We start from the raw sequence: 19,055 nt of genomic DNA, 5'->3' as shown, positions 1-19,055 counted from the left end.
TGCTACGATGATAAGTATGCCAGCAACACCTGTGATGGCAGCAACACCGATTCCTACGGCTGGTGCTATCACGTATGTAACTGATAATATGCCGAATAACGTCATTTTTGCAGGGACTACTGATACAAAAACACCAAAATCAAGTTTATACTTTAAAGTTTGATTTATATGCTGATTATTATGTAATATTATGAGCGTATAACAAGCTTTAGGCAAGTATTAAAAGCGGGTTGGGAGGGGGTCACATACGATTGACAGAAATACGATTAGTGAGCCAGCGAATCTGCGAATGTTTGATGACTATTGTGACAATTATTAATATGTGTTAGTGCAGATTGTGTTATACAATAAAGGCTATATATGTTGACAAATTGCAAGTCTAGACAACTCACTAACTATTGTTATATTCAAAATTGATATAATGAGGTTATGAGTAAAATAAAATAATGAAATTGTCGTTAACTAAAATAACCATATAATTTGGGAAAGACAAAAAGACATAAAACGAGATAGTGAATGGTAAAGCCAGCAGCACAACCTATACGAACAGCAAATACCCTTAATATTATAATTATAATTATTATTCTCTAAAGACGAAATAATGTGGACAGTCATTAGGAGAGTTAAGCATATATATATATATATATATATATATATATATATATATATATATATATATATATATATATATATATATATATATATATATATATATATTGCTATTTTAAGGTCCTCAACTTAAAGGGAACAAATAGAATCATTTACTTAACTGCAATTTTGCTTGGGTTTACATCTGTTTATACATGTACAGTCGTAGCGTTAGATGAGGATTTACAGTAAGCATTTTTTTAAAATAGTGAACTACAACTAGTTGATAATGATACTGGACATGGAAGAGCCGTGAAAACCGTAGGTAGAACCACGACCTACTTGAAGGAAATTTCAAGATTTTTCATTCGTCCACGTTGGCTGAGCTCAGACTCGAATTCACTCATACTGACCTGAGCTGTCAGTGATTGGCAAAGGCCCCAAGTATAACAGTAGCATGATAAACTACTTTCTTGCAGAATTATATTAAGCTATTTGACCTAGAGCATGTAATTAAAAGGCAAACATAGAAAGAACTAAAGTTCCACAACAATAAAATCTTGTATTTTATTTTTTACTGCCCAAAAAGAAATACAGTACTAGTTCATCTTCATGGACGAGCTCTTGCAATATTTGTTTCAAAGTATCCTAGGCATCATTCTCCTGAAGATTTATTACAAGTTTAGACTGTTGATTATCTACAAAATTTTTATATTCCAGCTAAATCATATTAACATCATCACAACGTATGATATACATATGTAATATAACATGTTACTTAAACTATTTCGAAGTCTTCTAAATTTACATTTAAGCAATTGAAATGATCGATCGATCTGTACTTATCGAGACTATGGGGTTCCCGAGTAGAATTACCATTATGTCGGTATGGTATCAGTAGCCAAAGTTATGTTCTATCGGTTGTTGTTGTAGGGTTTAACGCCATTTTTCAGCACACGATAGTCTATACATGGCGGCCAGTATTAATGGTGGAGGAAGAACCCGGGAAAACCCCGGAAAGAACCACCGACCCTCGAGAAGCTACTGGCAAGCTTTCTCACATACCCACATTGGCCGAATCCGAAACTAGAACCTACGAAGACTGAGGTGAGATGGCAGTGATCCGTAACGGAGAGCGCTTTAGACCACCCGGCCACTCGGGGCCCATGTTCTATCGGAAAATATGCTAAATTTGTTTATTTGTTAACGTCTGTTGAACAGGAAGCCACAATGCACGCAAACAAAGTTGACGCTGTCAGTCTTCAACTTTAGTGCATTCATTCTTGTAATATTGTTTCGCAGTTCTACTTAAAATGGGTCGGATGTTCTCTTTTAGAATACAGACTGTCATGTGAAATGCTCCGTATCCGCTTTTAGAAAATAAACATTAAAACAAAGACAAAGTTCGTTTTAAGACACTTCATTTTATATTTTTAAAGTAATGAGTGCTCCATTTGCGTCAAAAGACGCTACTTTCACTTAGCATGATTTGATGCAAGTCAAGATTTTATTATCGAGATATTAATGGACAAAAATTGAAGAAGAATCAAACGAATGATATAAGAAGAATCAAACGAGTGATATCAAATGAATGTATGGTAAAAACATCTTAACAAATTCATGTGTAAATTTGAGAAAGATGTCTATTGATTCAGCTCAAAAGTTAGCAAAGATCAGAGACTTTGATTTGAAATAAAACGGAGAAACGCTACAAACTATGAAAGATTGGCAACTTCCAGCGGTACTGATGGATGGGCCAGTACCATAGTCCAACTATTTGGAAGGAAAATTGCCGATGTTTAATGGCTTAGTATGTTTAGGTTGAATGAGACAGCTGTGGCATTGTATTACACATGCAATATATTATTATCACGTATGGGCTGAGTCCATAAATTTAGCCTTTCAACATTGTCTTCTTAAATTACACAAAAGAGCAGCCACGATACTGATCATCCTTTATAAAAAGTTAAGCTAAATATAAATTCTGTTGAAGAGTCTTAAAGGGGGCCAATCATATATAATTTTGTTTTTAGTTAAACTTAAACTTTCCCGATTTTTAACGAATTAAATCCTGAATACATTATTGTTTCAAACAAATTATTTTTAGGATCACGTTTTCTGTCGAAAATATGTTTTTGAGGCAATGTAACTGTGAATATGACTTTTTGTACTTCCTCCAAAATATGCTCTCGACACATTAATATTGCTTCTTAGAAAAAATGCATGTAGTTTTGCAAACTTATGTGTGCTTCTATTTTTGTATAGTTCTATACCAAACTGAGAAGATAGTCCCTGCGTGGTCAAATACCAGGGACGACAACAATTGAGTGATATCATAAGTGGATGCTTTAGTAAATACACATACATTGTATTTTATTGATACTTCGTTCAGTCAGTCAAGGTTATGAAATTAATGCAAGTATTTTTGGACCACACACTTCAATCTTTAAAAATTCTTTTTGAGATAATTTCATGTTGTGTACCTTTGAAAGTTCGCAATATTGTTCAGATGGAAAATCTAAACTTGTACAAAGGAGGCATGTTTAGCTCCAGTCGCTTCAGTGAGGATGGTACCAATTGTTGAATAAATCATATCCGATTTTACTATACAAACTATATCTAGATGAATAGGTATACATTTACTGCGAAAGTGTGAGGGTAATCCATGGGAATTTAAACCGTTAAAGGAACATACTCAAACGCTAATTATACAGTTATACTACATATATTATTAGAAAGAGAAAAGAGGGATTTTCGTACGTAAAACTGAACTGAAATACTGGTGGAAGTTATGTAGAAGTAACATAGATGAATCATTTAAAACCATGGACCACACTTATACACATTCAACTGAACAATAAATGGTGATACATATTTAACTCCACAGTAAATAGGTTGTCATGTAAATACAAACATGTGTACTGATAGGAGCATTAGATTAAAACAGACACTTATGAATATATTTTGTCTAATACAACATATTTTGCCAACAATTATAGAAACTTGATAAACCTGTTCTGGTAAAGGTAACAACGATATCAGAATTATGATTTTGTTTGTATGAAGTGGACAAGAGACAATTGAACACAATCCAGTATATGTTTATCGAATGTATCCAATGAAAGAAGGACAGCTAGAAAAGTTCAAATGGATATAAAAATAACATTTTGTTAGAAAGAAATGGGACACAATGAAATATATTGAGCTGTGTATTATGTTAGATAAATACAATGCTAAACTATTTTATTATTCTAAATGTTATATACAGTAATTGGAAATCATACGGCAAGACATTGTAATTCGTTGCATATATATCAAATAATAATATACCGTGTATAAATGTTAAAAGTGAAAGCTTCTAATGTAAAACTGGATATTCATCGTGGAAACATTCACGTTCCTCATATAAAACATTTACTCATGTTGGATTAATGTATGCACCTTCAGCTGTCTATACACGTATTTCCTACAAGTCCTCCGGAGGGCTATAGTATTTCATAAGACAAGATTGTGATCCCATACTGGATCTTCCTGAAGTCCAGTTTTGTTCATTTTTGTATGGGGGTCTCAAGCGATATCTTCTCCAATTGCCCATTAGTGAGTATCTGGATCTATATATGTACGTACCAGTTCAAACATTGTGCACTTTCCATGATCAGTATCTGATAGGCTAGTCCCAGCAGTGGTGCTGATGTTGCTAGTTTTCTCACAACACCTGCAATACAAATAACAAAGACAACATTCTACAACGTGTATCCCAAAGAAACACAAATGACGTAAAGCGTATTTTGTCAAATATTTAACATAACGATTTCTGAGTAAATTAATATTATGTCTGCTGGTCAATAGCAGAGATAATACATTAAAATTTTAAGTGCCTGGCAAATTTTATGTTAAAATCCAACCTCTTATTGTCGTTTTGGTTGGTTTGGTGTGTTCCATATACAGTTTTATGTGAGGACCATTTGAGGCGGAAACATGGCGGGAAAGAATACACACTTGTGCTCATTTGCGAATTTAGGCAATTTAGAGGATAATTTGTTATGTCGAATTGATGCAGTAGAATTGTTCCGTCAGATGACACCAATTTTGAAAGTTAAGCTAGAATTTATCATCATGATGGCGCCAATTTTGTTAAGTAAAGCTTTCTAGACACGAACAATATCGTTGTAACAATCAGTAAGACTACATACCTTCAATGCTAACATAAATCTTATATAACCACCTGATTGCAACAAGAAATGTTTTCTTCTTTATCAGTCAGTCCTGCAACCGTTTTTGTTGCTTCATTTGTCTTTATTTATTAACTGCCCTTCTTTTGGGCAAATTCACCTGTCAAAACCAAGCTTAAATTATCAGAAAATGGGAAATAGGTCTTTGCTTGCATTATTACTTTATCATATATCATACAACTCTAAGGGTAAACAGTCTTGTCTCTCATAGAATGTATCCACGGATGTGCATAGAACATATTACTCCGTGACGGTGTTATGTTTGCAAATATTATAACACTTTTCTTAGGAAAATGTATCCCGCCACGCTTGCAAAATTTCTTAAAATGTAATTTTATTTGCTTTGCAAACTTAAGACTTATGTTCGCTATCAAGTACCTTTATTGGTATCTGCTCTATCGTGTACAGTATTTATATGTTACATCATGTTTATCTTATGGGTTAATTTATATTTGTTACTAGCAGATGATAGTGACTTCAATCCATGTGCGTCCCATTCCCATATTTAGACAAATCCTGAATACACCTTTCTCAGCAAGAATGGATAAAGCACACTCCTTTGTGAACATTAACATTCGATGTGTTCGGATCAAGCTTGACATTCTGTCAGAAAATTTTGATTACTTTAATATAATTGTTCTAACGTAGAATCATCCTGATAACGTTATTGATGGCGATACTCGTAGATTTGATGTATACCACAAAACAATCAAAGGAGATAGAAATTATAATGTAAAAGCTGGCCAGGGTCTACTTTTAAGCAGATTCAAATGGCAGTGATATGTATGTGGGTACCCTACCACAGTTCAAAAGAAAAGTGACAACAAAACCTGAAACTGTCAATACAAAAATAAGTTTATTATGGCGACTATCAATGCTAATACATATGTACATGATTCACTTTTATAAATAAATAAATATATTCAAGCACAATACAAAATAACAGAATGTAGTACTAAACAATTTACAAAGGAAAAATTGGATAATTTGTTAAGTAGATTCTAAATCTAGTATTTTATGACCGATGTAGATAATGTTATATTTATTGCGTGACTTCAAGTCGAAGATGTTTTCTGCATAGAATAGTCAATGCGTTTATGATATGCAATATAAATATTATAGGAGGTGTACCGTCGAAACACTGGCGATGACCATGGCAGAAGATACAACAAATTGGCCTTTAAGGGAAGGTGCACTGTAAGCTTGCCAGACAAAAGTACACCGTAGATTATGGCCAAAGACATAAATTGCTGTCAAATCAGATATAAATTGAAATGTCTTGTTGTACACTACAACATCAGGCTGAATCTTCCTAGCTGAGAATTATTGCGCACGGGTTTTATGCACTGCATCCTAGCAACGGTGTGTAGCTACAAATGAGAATGCTCACTACATTACAGGCGAAAGTTTATCAACTATTGCCGTGTCAAAATAACGCGAGGACAGTGGATATTGACCACCAACATCGGCTGATTACACACTTCCCAAAGTTCATCTTGAACGGACGAGGCTGCTAAATAAACCTATGAAAACCAGTTATTTACTGTAGAATGTATGAAGATTCAACAATATTCGCATATCCAGGCTTAGTTTTACACAAAATAACAGAGCTCTACTCAAACCACAATTCATTTTTAAATTAACCAAACTAGTGAAGAAATTTATTTACCTAACAACACAATCCTAGTCTGGTTGTCTGAATGGCCTGATCGGATAAAACGCCAATCATGTTAAAGATTCAGTTTTACTGATCAGTGTAGTAATCAAAGATCAGCTTTTGATTAAAGCAATAGCGTTGATCTTCAAATTGTGTGACATATATCTGAGTACGGTAGCAAGGAAATTGAGTAAAGATTGCCCGTTCTTGATTATATCCTTCTGTGAATCCCCGAAACGAGAAACATTTTTTTCCCTTTGGGGCAGGTTGGGAGTACAGATAATGAGTATTTTAACATGCCAATATAGGAAAACCAACCAGGACTTAAACGAATAGTTTGAGATCTGGTCGCCAAAAAGATGAACAATAATGCAACCGGGACACGGATGAGAAATTCATTTGCGTCATGGAACTGACCAAGATTTATCATTATTGAATCCAATGGTGAGAATAACAATTAAAAATGTCACCTTTTATGATAGGTCAAGCACACCAGGCCGTGGCTGGAGAGCCAAGAAGTATAAAATAAAATCTAATGAACTATTGGTATAGCGTAGCTGCAGACCTTGCGCAATTTGATTCGCTGTAAACGATTTGCGGAAATACCCAATAAGGTATTGGGGCACATATTTTTGAACTCGTCAAGAAGTGTTGTTCGATCCAGAAATTCAGAAGTGTCGACGAGCCTAATACCCAACACCTTGGAAGCACCAAACGGTAGCGTCCAACTATTGTCCAACATTGATATTATTCAGTTGCAATACCATGCAACTGATGATAAATGATGTTGAGCTGTACATTTATTTAATTGATGTACTTGATCATTGTCAGCGATGTAGTTGATCATTGTCAGCGATATAGGTTAGAGTAATCATAGCCGACCTGACTTATATATCCTTCTTTGACATTTTGGATCTAACCACTATTTTGGTATTATTGTAAGTTCATTCAAAGACATTTTGGATCATATAAGTGTGATGCATAAAGAACGTTGGTACATCAACTCTTTAAAAACTTATTGATACATAAGCACATTTAAAGGTTATTGTAATTTATTCGAAACATTCCATACATTTGAATCTGTAGCATAACGACATAACATTAGTATTAATGGGCAATTTATTCACAATACTGTAAGCTCCTTTTAAAGTTTAACTCTGTAACAGGTAAATATTTTTATTTTTACTTTTAATAAACCTTTTTGTTTCATTTCTTGTCTGTTACATGTTTTAAGACCATAGTTTCGTAACAATAGACTATACTGGTATCTAGAGTCCAACAACCTTCTATCTGACGTTCAGTTTGTATTCAGACCATCATTTCAGACTTTAAACATTTATTAAAAAAGCTATCATGCATAAATAGCATATAGTTACCGTTTTGTTCGACTTAGTGAAAGCTTACAACGCCAAGTTTAATTACATAATAATGAATAACCTACATAACCTAGGTATAAACGGCCTCGTACCTGATATTATCTTCAATTGTTTGAAAGATAGAAGCTTCAGAGTTAAGGTAGGCAGTACCCTCTCTTGAATATATCCTTAGGAGATGGGCATACATTAGGGTAGCATATTGTCAATCATCCTGTTTAACATCTAAATTGCTAACATAGTGAAATGCGTAAGCCGATGTACTGACTGCTCATTATTTGATCTGATATACGCAAACTGATATGCCTACCTTTGCACGTCAAAAACAGATGAACATAAACAAAGTTAAAGCAGAGATAAAACAACTCACTAAAATTTGCGATATCCAAATTCTAATTGCATGAAATTTTGCCGATAATTCATGTTGAACCATAGCTATGTCTTGACGATTGACGCATTTCTTGTACGAGAGCAAGTCTTTAGGGTTCATTGTTGATTATTAGCTGACTTTGGTGTCTTCCACATGCTTGATTCCTTCGGGACAAATGCCAAAATGACCTGGATTTAATACAAGTTGTGCATGACACAGATTAGAGAGCAAATCGGAATGACTTGCTTCTGTTAAACAGGTCTTTAGTAATATGCAAACTTGTCCATGGCTCGACTGTGTATGCATCACATTGGAAATTAAACCTGTGGATTTTGGATCCGATACGCACTCAAGTATTTGACTATGGGTTCATTTAGAACTGTGCATTTAGCAAGTCTCTATGTTGAACTAAATAAGCCATGATTTTAATCCGGGCGATCGAAACTGCTTCTTTAATATGACACAAAAGTATCTTCTAATCTATCTAGCCCATCATATTACTTAGTGTTTAAGCCCAGTCACCAAACCATTAATGTTCAGGAACCCATTTTTTTACCCCCAGTTTTGACATATATATTCGTCCTCAGTGCGAAACATCAAAACATCAAACATTTTGGAAACATTGCGAAATTCCGTATTCCCAAATCACCACCGTGGTTATCAAATCCTCCCAAAATACTATTTGACTTTTGGAAATTCAAATTGTCCACAACAGATACCCTCCTTTATTTGAATAAATTAAATGAGATCAGAGATTCGTGTCACAGCAAACGTTCCTGTATCAAACGGTTCCAACGTTGGAGACATGTTGGAGCTATCAGTGCAGCCACCCATTTCAAAACTCATTTTTCCGCCGAAATTACAGTCATGATCAAAGCTTTCAACTGAGATGAAGACCTCACACGAAAAACAAATTACATCATCTTTTCGGATTCCTTTCCACCTGGAGATCATTGAAGAATCTTATATTTAACAACCCTTTAATATCCCAGATGATGTTTATTATTATTATTATTATTATTATTATTATTATTATTATTATTATTATTATTATTATTGATATGTTTATTATCAAGAAAATCAAAATATGGACATGCAAAAGTTGCAAGCACTTACCCTTTTTTGGATTGACACACAAGGAATACACAGATAAAACACGTAAGAGTGACCGCTATGCCAGCCAAGATAAGTATCGCCATTGGCATCCATGCCATATCTGTAACGGTTTAACGTGGATACTTTAAAAAGATTCAAATGTTGTGGGACTACTAAAGACAAGAATAGAAATGGTGAATGCTAAGTTAATAACCGTTCATTTTATTTTGAAAAAAAATTGCACTGAAATATCCAAACAATGATTCATTCGAGATTGATGTCTCCTGTGAATCACGTTATGATGGCGCACATTTCGTGAAACAGGAAATCGTAGCATATCAGATTAAAAGTGTATACTAATGTTCAAATAGGACAGTGTTCTGCTGTAGATTATACAAATTTATTATATACTCATTTTTTCCAGTTCACTTTACATTGTCAGAATTGTTCAGTATTTTACGATATTGTACTCACGTGCACTTCATATTGCACTCACATGCGTCCAATAGTGTGTTAGGAACTACTTTGTAAACAAATCATGTACACTCACATAAAAGGCACTTTACGTTCTGGTTGGTTAAAATTGTTTTTGAATGAACTAAAGCAGATGTTTCGTAGATAGCCACATACCAGCTGCATTGCCACATTCCGCGTTAACTTTTTTGATACATTGTTTCGGATTAAGGCTAGCAAAAGACACATGACAGGGTCCTTACAAATAACATGCAAGTGACAAGGCACTACCTGTCTTCTTTAGCTGGTAATAAGAATTGCAAAAATATGCTTACAGTTTTACATTCTGAATTTCCTCAAAATGTACATTCTTAGTTCTTCAAATACAAATTACATGAACCATATCATGGGTTCTCAACCTTGAGTACACATTTCGAAATTGTACTATAATTTAGAGTATGTTCCCAGTGCTATTACATCCTCCTTACTGTACCTAAATATAATATTCCATAGCGTCAATTTGATAACTGCAATTGAAAGACTTCATATTTTTCCCGCATTATTATTTCAATCATTCAATGACAGTGCAGAAACACACTTGGAAATGTCAATTCGCTTTTGAAATCAAATGTACTTAATGTAGAATTGGCACAGATAAATCTAGTCCATAATTAAGAATTTCGTAGAATCGACAAAAATACCAAAATCTATTAATTTCAGATCAAATGGAAAAGTTGTTGCAATGCGCATTGATGCACAATATGACCCCTAATTTCAATATTAATTAGACCAAAAAGGCCTTTTTTCTTTCGAAAGTTATGTCTAGCCTGCGACTAAATTCAAATTTATCTGGACGGAGTTATGTACGCATTAATAATATTGTTGTGTAATGATCAATTTGCGCTTGTGTATTTTGTTTGGAATACGGAATACATTCCGTTACTTTGTTTCTTGTAGTGTATTTTTGTTTATATATTTAAGCCTTAGGTAGAATAAAAAATGAGCAGATAATAAAACGGTTACTTCATTTTTATGGGAAAAATATGAACTCGTTTTGTCGGATGCATATACTTCACTACCAGGGTCGTGCAGAATTTCCACTCGAATAACTCGTTCATATTTTCACATACAATGCAGCAACTATAGTTATTAAACCGTATAAAAATATTAACTTTGACCCAGTCACCAGAAAATTAGACGAATTTTTTCCAATCACATGTCGGAAATCATGTTTTACAATTTTACGGTGCTTTATTTCAGGTACCAGGAAGTAATAATTGATATGGTAAAGGAATGTTTATTTATATCAAATAAATGTGATAGTGTTGTAAAAGAAACGCGTAACATTTATGTAAATCTCATTCCTTTAATATGTATCAGCGTTGTCAATCATACATCTTTTAGTCAATTAAGTAAAGTATCAGAGTAAATTATCAGAGTAAATACTGAAAATGACTGAATAAAGCAATAATATAGTGTTTCCCGTCAGAATGGATTTGAATCTATCCGTCAACGGTCCAAGATAGACAGGATCCTTCATATAATTAAATTTTCACTCTAATATTTTATATAGTGTAGTTATTTATTGAAAATGAGATATGTGTTTTCTTTTCTTTCAAACGAGTTTGTTTCGAATCTTGTATTAATATGTAAAAGCTGAAATGGAAGATACAAAATCTTCCTGACTACAACAATCAGACTTATGTGTAAACACCAAACTTCGAAATAGTGCTTTATAAAGTTTTCATAAGATGTAGTTTTAGTCAAACTTTAAATCAACATATATGTGTGTGTATATATATATATATATATATATATATATATATATATATATATATATATATATATATATATATATATATATATATATATATATATATATATATATATCTGTGTGTGTGTGTTGGTGTGTTCAGGGCTCAGGTGAAAGCTTTACATGCACTCGCATCTGGGACGAATGAGATGCAAGAGTTAATCGTCCCTGCCTCCTTATGCTAAAAACAGTAGATATATTCAATACAAGTGAAGAATCTGCCACTAAAATATCACTGATAAATGATGCCAGCTCGATACTGAAATAGGTCTATACTGCGATAATAGTAATTTGTAATGCATGGTTCTTCTATGAACATATAATAAGAAATATGGTTTGCATCTCATCACATTGCAACAGCACACATATCGTAATGGTATCGTCGTTAGCAGTGACATTATTCAGCAACATCGATTTTCATAATGCTCATTTTCTATGAGCCATCACTCATCTTTTGAGTTAGATATGGCAGAAGCGAAGATATATATGACACAGGTCAATGACCTGCATTTGAAAGAAGAATTGCAACGGTATCGATTTCCTCCATCTGTTCTACTAAAAAGGATATTTTAGTCAAACCTCCATTGTAGAGAATTACACAAAAGCGCTATGACAGGGAGATTGCCTATTAGGTAAAAATCACAGGAACATGTTTTGGTCATTATCTTAATTAGATTTCGACCAGTCGGCTTTGATCTCAATATTATTTTTTTGTTTGCGTAAGCTACAAAGTAGTCACTGTTAATGTTGGTGGGGATTTGCTGAGACATTTACTATAATCAGTTTGAATTATAAGTTTCCAACAATTCTCTTCTAAATGTTAATTACCAGTTCATAAAAGTTTCACCTGATGCAAATTTTGTTGGGCATGACAATATAGAAATAAGGTTTAAGTCTTGAAAACAGCGGTTACCTACGGCAAACCTACTTTTGCCAGACCAGTTTGTGTGTATATATATATATATATATATATATATATATATATATATATATATATATATATATATATATATATATATATATATATATATGAAGGATATATGATTTCAGTTCGCTCATTGTGTTGAATGTTGAATTTGTGTTAAAGAACGATGTAAGCACACTATGAAAATAAAGCTTCAACGATACACTCATTGGTTGACGGATGTCTGCTACAAAATTAAGTTTATTAGACAATATGAAATATATATGAGATATCTGTAAATGCTTATGACTTATTGTAATCATTTGTCATCTAACTAGTCCGAATAACTGATATATAAAAGCATAGATATCTTCACATTTTGATAACATTTTACACTGACTATTAAGGTAGAAGGTACAATTACGTCAGACGAAGAAAGAAACTAAAGACTTGCATCATCAAACACAAACAGACAGGATTGATATATACACAAAGGTTGAAAGATTGTTTGAATGTTTTGCATGCACAAGAAATAAATTATAAGAACACAAAGGAAATAGTTGCAACCCCAATATATATATATTGCCATAAGAAATCCCAGTTGAAACATTCACAATCTGACAACACCAATTAAATGTTAATTATGTTATTCACTGTGAGCTGAAAGTGTTATCTTACCAGAGACAATATTCCCCAATGTGTTCGGTACACTTGTACCTGTAAAAAGTGAAATTAACATAAAATTTAACGAATTATCACTGACAATCAAAACAAACAAGCATGTTTGGTTCTGTTTTATATAACATCAATACACTAGATGCAAATCAAGAGTTGATATAGGAATGGACTGATACGTTGCGTTGGGTAAACATTGCAAAAATACTATATGAAAAAGAGAAGAAAAAAAAAAACAAACAAACGAAAAATGAAAAATGAAATACTAGAGTGTTAACACGGAAGAAAAAAAGAAACATTTAACTCAACTAACACAAGCCACAACTGAGAGAGAGAGAGAGAGAGAGAGAGAGAGAGAGAGAGAGAGAGAGAGAGAAAGAGAGACAACGTTCTATATAAGAAGCGTGTACCGGACATGTACATTTGGCACATGGACATAAAAGGTCTGGTAAAAACCAAAAACAAACATGTCAAATGTGCATGGCGAATATAGAGAATAAGCTAATCACAGATACAATTTGAAAAACAAATGTTTGAAATAAATACCACTGTTTATCCGGACATGGCAGGCAGCCAGTTACAGAGATTCGACCAATAATTATTGACTTTAATAACATCCAAATTTGTGCTGATATCAGAGCCGTTTACCGATGACAAATTTCCAAAACCACTGAAACACTAGACCAAAATGACTAAATACATGAGAAGATATGTTTACTAATACTAATGAAAGGCTAAATAAAATAGCTGTACTACTTAGACAGAGTCGTATTCATTACTTAACGACTCAAATACATCAGATGATGATTGCCATTCTGACAAGGGTGTCATGGAACATTTTAAATTTATAACACGTGTGGATCTACATAAATGCTATGTCAGGAAAGATACTTTAAAATGGTATGATATATTTGGCGAGGTTTCAAATGGTTTTGCGCAATATTAACAGGCTTTTTATGCATGTTTGATACCACTAAATGTGAAAGTGAGAACGTTTTGACAGATTGTGATATGTTCCTGATGACTGCGTGGAAGAAGACGTGGAATATTAATGCTGCCACATATATGTGGAATCAGGTCGCGAAAGATACATTGATACAGATGGTAAGACAAAAAATAATAATGACCACAAAAGGTCATAGTCAAGGAACATTCATTATAACCTAAGTTATACCAAATCTGTATGGGATAGTTCATGGGCGAATGAATGATGAAAAGAAAACATACAATTATATGGACAACTGATTACCAAATCAGATGGATGGTGTACCCAATCAGATGGATGGTGTAACCAATCAAATGGATGGTGGAGACAGTACATCTCACAAGATAAGATTTTCTGCTGGAAATATGACAATATGACAATGATGACAGCCACGTTACGCAAGTAGATTTTCAGCTACCGTGCCACCTGCACGATATTTCAAGGACCACGTGTTAGGTCAAAAAACTATAATTCCATTTAATTGATCATTACATGCCAGCTATATTAAATCACAAAAGAGAAAAATGCAATCAGATATAAAACTTACAACGTTACATACAGTTATTTCTAAGAATAAGAGAGATACATAGGTGGTGTGGTGGATCAATAAACATGATGAAAACAGTGCATTAGATTTACGACAACGTGGAGACAAAAATCAGTAAATGAATTTGAGAAAGAAGCTAGCATACGGATGGAAACACGAGTACATGATAAACTGATGGGACTCCGGAAAAGAAAAAGAAAAGTTAACATATGCACTGATGAAAAACATTGTTTCCAATGTCAATACACTTTTCACGTGGAGCAATCATTGACATTGAATTAGCACTAGTTAGTTTGAGAAAAAATGATCAAGTTAAAGAAAGTAATATGAAGTTTCTTTACAGTGATTAAGTTAAGCAAGTGGTAAGTAAACTAATTCTGATGCAGCAAGATATCCAAAACAAGTTTGGTGTAATAACCAGAGGGATCGTGACTCTTATTCTTTATGTTGAAAAGGAATGCTCTTTTATTTACATGAAGGACAACGTCAGATTTTACGACACAAATTACAACAATGGTTGAATATTTAATTTGAAGGAAGCTAATAAGAACGTCTCTGGACATTTCAAATTTGAACAGTGTTCTTATGATAAACGCCTTATGCAAACTAGATACAGATGCATTTTGAAAATCTGTAGCAGAACAAAAGAAAGAATTTAAAAATTGAAATTGTTTATTCAATCACAAGAAACATTACAAGGAAATAAATTTACGAAGATCTTATCAAGTACGGTACACTCAAATTTTGTCTCAGCGGGAAATATACATGAAAGCTGTAAAGATTTTTAAATACTCATATTTATCAGCTCATTAAACACAATTCCACAAATGGATGATACTCCCAGTACTGCCCAAAATTCATATTATATTTTGCTCCCTATCTGTTCAAATATTCATCACCTTTACGTTGAAAATAAAATGTTAAACAGCTTGTATGTGCAAAAATTAGTTTTGGCATAGTAAATTTGTATCTTGCAAATGTTTCATATCGTAGCTTACTTAAGATGTGTCACTAAGTTCAGTATTGTGCTTGATGGTTAGATTGATAAGAAACAATCTGACATTTGATTTTATTATGTAAGAAATCAATCCCCTATTTAAAGTTTTGAACGTAATCTCTTTCATTTGTAGCATCTTGCAACTGACTGAGCAAAGCGAACATGCATTCTGAGTATTCGTATTATTGTATCATGTGATTGTGTAGTTGAAGTTTAATTGCTAATATATGTCAATTGAGAGTTTTGAAAAACTATTGGCGCAACATGCATCATGAATATATAGGAAACATTATAGTATCAAGATCTGCATATCTACTTCTGGTGAAAGTTTTACTCAATTTTCCTTCATCCGTCTTGGGTACAATATCTTCCCATACTATGCAAACTTTGCTATATTTATGGCATTATTTGTAATATAACGTTTCATGAATGCATTAAAGCTATACTTGGTAAAATTCGTGTCCTGAAAAATACATAGATATATAAGAATTGCTACTATTACAACACCTTCATAAGTAATATTCGAGATAGCTTTACAAATCCTTATAATTGCATCAACATGTTTTATTTCTTTATCCATATTTTGCTGAAAATCTCATAGATCTGCTTGAAGGGTCTTTTTTTAAAACTTTTATCTGTATTCTAGCCTTCTTGAGCTTTAAAGGCAATTAACTTCATATTTTTGAATATCTCTTTTCTCTTCTTCTTATTAACCGGCAAAGACATCGTAGTTGTCATGTCGCTTTTAAGGATACCATTGTGTGTGTATGTGTAGCTTTAACAATTTTTCAGTATGCAGTGTGGCAGCAATAGGGCATCACGCCACAGACATGTGGAATCATGTCTCACCCAATCACATTATCCTGACACCAGGTCGACCAGTCCTAACACTAACCTCCTAATGCTGAGAACCACGTGAGACAGCTGTTAGTACAATGTTTATAAGACTTTGGCATGATTCAGCCATGGTTTGAACCCGAAACCTAATGCATCCGAGGTGGATGTTGTAACCACTTAGGCCACCGGAGCGGTCCGATGCCAATGTATTATTGACCTGCTATGCTTTACTATGTACTTTCGTTCGTGATTGACAGATTTTAAAATATTATGCAGTAATCACAGTGCACTTTCCACGACTGTCACATTCTAGAAGGACGTTATCTTTGAAAAACACAAATGGTTACCAGCTAACTGATACTGTTATTTTTATATTATAGCTCCATGTGTCCTCAGTGGAAATAAAAAATTTCGGCACATTGTCACCGGATAAGAGGTGTTTTCATTACATATTTTATTTCAGTCGCGTTATGTTCTACTGCTAGTTCATGACTGTGAATATATTCAACATACTCTTTAAATTTTTTACTTTTATTCTTTTTATATATCGTTACGGATATATATGTTATATATCAATTTATAATTCAGTTTTATTTAGGTCCTTTGTGTGTAACTTATATTTGAATTATTTACGTTTATATGTTTTTAGAAACTTGATTGTTTGTTGGGTAGTACGTCGTCTTGATATTTAGTTTAAAGAAATAGACGTAATATATATATATATATATATATATATATATATATATATATATATATATATATATATATATATATATATATATATATATATATATATATATATCATTAATAATAATAACAATTATTATTATTATTATTATTATTATTATTATTAAGGTACTTCAAAGTCTATTTGTGCATGCCATCCTTATGTACGGGAAGTCACTTGCTTGGCATCCATGATCTAATATTCAGCTCAGCAGACAAACCCATTTATATAGTCGTAGGTATAATCAGTATCATGTACATTTACTTATTTGTGGGCGAATTTTGAAGGTTAATATTTTGTGTGTGCGCAATAGCTGTGTGTTCACTCAGGTTCCCCGAAAGCGCAAAGGCAAATTTAAGGCTAGATTTAGCGTAGGTGTGCAATGTGCATAAGATCGTTAGTTACATCTGGTATCATGAAAAGGAATTTAACATATCAAATTCTTACAGGTGTGTTTGTATCTAGACTATTACCACGAAATAGTGTTACGTCGAGAAAAGTCTGATCTTTTCGAAATAAACAAACTGTAAATGCAGATGTCATGGTCGTAGGGATAAATTTCTTATGTATATATTATCAACTGGTTATCGAGTTATATTACTTTCTTTGGAAACATGTTTCCGTTAAAAGTCCTTTTCAGACGAACATGATTTATTTCTTAGTCTCTATCTCTTAAATCTTAAATGTATCCAGAATTAAAACTACCGATTGGAAGTGCTGTGGCAAATTATATCAAATGGTCAAGAGTAGTAGGGTTGTCATTATAGATTGCTTCTGAATGTCGTTTAAGAAATCTCCCCTTATCCGTGATTTAACAGCCTAAATGTCTCAATGATTTGAGAGATCAAAATCAGCGTAGATGGGATCAGTTTATCTACTGCTTAACGTCTCTACCCTGAAATTCTTTAATACATTTAATATCGGCTTATGTTTAATACCTTTTCCCGTTAAAACATATTCAAACATGAATCTCTGAATTTTGGTTATTTTTCTTTCTTGTCTTCTTTGACTCACTTTTCATTATTGCATTACCGCCACGTTTAACTTGCGCACATCTGTTTTGGAGAGACTACACACACACACACATACACACACACACACACACACACACACACACATATATATATATATATATATATATATATATATATATATATATATATATATATATATATATATATATATATATATATATATATATATATATATATAATTGCGAACTGTATCATACCATTTGAGAATTAACAAAGAGCGTAGTGTTTATTGCTTTTTATACAGTAGATAAAATCTTAGTAATGAAATATTTAACCAACCTGTCACCATTATGTGTACTGTGTATATATCTTCGTCTTGCAGCTGTCTCTTGGCACTGTATAGTCCTTCATTATCTTTTGAAATGTTTTTGAGGCTAATGGTCAGCTGAATTTCGTGGCCTTGCCGAGAAAAGGAAACTTTCATTCCATCCTTCCACTCTGGTTCATTATAGGAAGTATTTCCATCTGCCGAGATTGCCAATATTTCCGTATTGTTATGTGTTACAGAAATCAAGTCACCCGTTGGGTTATGAAATGTCCAAGTCCAATCAGCATTTGATCCAACTTGACACTTGATAGTCTTTGTATCTGTATTAAATATTGTGCGCATATATAACAGAAAATAAATTATTCTTATTAATACAAAACATTGAGTAGTAAAGTTTTAATGAACTTTTAAACCTTCCAGTAACCTAAGGCCCCACGACAGAATTTCCTAAATGGAAAAACCACAGGTTCAATATTTTCTAACAAGAAATGTTACATCAC

At 33.1% G+C, this 19,055-nt stretch overlaps 1 long non-coding RNA gene across 1 annotated transcript; it reads right to left on the bottom strand.

Annotated features, from left to right (window-relative positions):
- Positions 1–1,259: 1,259 nt before the first annotated feature.
- On the bottom strand, positions 1,260–18,697 carry LOC149778556 (uncharacterized). Its single transcript, XR_016415349.1, has 4 exons — positions 18,567–18,697; positions 13,164–13,202; positions 9,337–9,436; positions 1,260–4,303 (listed from the first exon to the last, which is right to left on the bottom strand). It is a non-coding gene; the product is annotated as an uncharacterized LOC149778556 (long non-coding RNA).
- Between the last annotated feature and the right edge of the window lie 358 nt (positions 18,698–19,055).

This window comes from Sinohyriopsis cumingii, chromosome 17 (genome assembly GCF_028554795.1).
Source record: "Sinohyriopsis cumingii isolate HCF-2022 chromosome 17, ASM2855479v2, whole genome shotgun sequence".
Taxonomy (NCBI): domain Eukaryota; kingdom Metazoa; phylum Mollusca; class Bivalvia; order Unionida; family Unionidae; genus Sinohyriopsis; species Sinohyriopsis cumingii.
Note: the sequence above shows the minus strand (reverse complement) of the source record. Positions and strands in the feature narration are given on the sequence as shown.